Genomic DNA, 1,648 nt, shown 5'->3' with positions numbered 1-1,648 from the left:
GGAATGCTGTAGGCACAGATTGTCACACCTGAACCAGAGGGCACAGAATCCCTATGAGAAGAGTCTGAATTCATCTCTACTTGAAATCATAAATGGAAAACTCCTACAGGGAAGCCAATAATGGCATTTCAGCATTTTGGTTTGCAACGTCAAATTACATATTTTAAAATACATTATATAAAAACTGCAGACCAACCTCAGTGCAGGTAAATAATCCTGAAGATACACTGTTATTTCTTAGTAAGCCACAAGTCAGTTCCTCAGAAAATATCAATAACAGACTATTAACAGAATGTAGATCTTCATAGCTCTCTTTTCAGACTTTTAAGGAAAACAAACTACTGTGCTATAAAGCAAAGATGAACTTAGTTATATAAACCATCTTTCATACTGGTGAACTTGAGTTAAAACTTTAAAAATATTAACTTGATTTTGAGATTACAGCTCTTCCTCACCTAGACTTACTTTTACTGAAATTAAATAAAAGGAAGTCTATGTTCAATGTGAAAATATATTTTTAAATTTTGTTACAGTTGTCAATACCAAATACTGATACGTTGCAAAATTTGTGATACTTCTTTACAAATGATACAGTAATAAAGACCAGATAGGAATAAATAGCAGTTTGTCTTTGACTTCAGGCCTATCGTCCTTACTCCATTAAAGTTAATCTTTCCTCCCTGTACAGAAGGGTTCACAAGATAAAGTATGAAACAAATATTTAAATTAAATAATTTACATATTTTTCTTAAAGCACCTCTAATATAATTTAGCAAGTTTATACCTTGCAATTATATTCTTATATTTTACAAATTGAAACATGAATAAATGGCATTACATTAAATTAAAAAAATCCCACAATATATAACAATATCAATAATCTTAGATCAATCCCACACATAATTTAAGTGTCTAGTAAAAGGATAATAAAGATGATTAAACCTAAATTAAAAAAAATTATATGCAACTGATTATCAAGAAAGCACTTGAGATATAAGCAAGCACCAGATACCACGCTACACCTCACATTTCAACACTTACTAAAAGATTAGGGTTTCAGGGAAGGACATGATTTGTAAGACCTTATGCTGAAGCAATATCACAACAGCTGCAAATTCATTTGCTAAATGTAGTTGCAGATTTTCAACTAAGTAACAGGGATGCTTTTAAGGAGAGACAGAGCTGAAGTTGTTCCTCTTCAGACACGGTACAGGCAGCTACAGTGCAGTCTTCTCTAACTGCTTTGTCTGAGATGGTGCCTTAAGTTGTTGACCAGGTTTTCCATCAGAAATAAGGAGGAAATTCACATTTAATAATATGTGACCCAGCTCTCATGATGAATAAATCTCCCCAGGTTTTAGCAGTTTGAATAAACAAACAAATGTTTAGATGCTTATTATAAGCTCTTTGATTTGCAAACTTGTGCTAGCTCTCTCATGAGAACGGACTTAGTGCAACTGCTGGTATTTCCTAAATCTGTGTGGACCAGAAGTAATGCAAAAATATGCTCTTTGGCAACATTTCAGCTTCAAGCAGCTGGCCAGAACCAAAGCACAAAGGCACATGGAAATAACAATTAAATAAAAAAAAGATTCCTTTAAATGTGAAGAAAGATTCCATTTCTGTAAAGTGGATAACATTCCTATCG

This window comes from Apaloderma vittatum, unplaced genomic scaffold (genome assembly GCF_000703405.1).
Source record: "Apaloderma vittatum isolate BGI_N311 unplaced genomic scaffold, ASM70340v1 scaffold8010, whole genome shotgun sequence".
In the NCBI taxonomy this organism is placed as follows: domain Eukaryota; kingdom Metazoa; phylum Chordata; class Aves; order Trogoniformes; family Trogonidae; genus Apaloderma; species Apaloderma vittatum.
Note: the sequence above shows the minus strand (reverse complement) of the source record.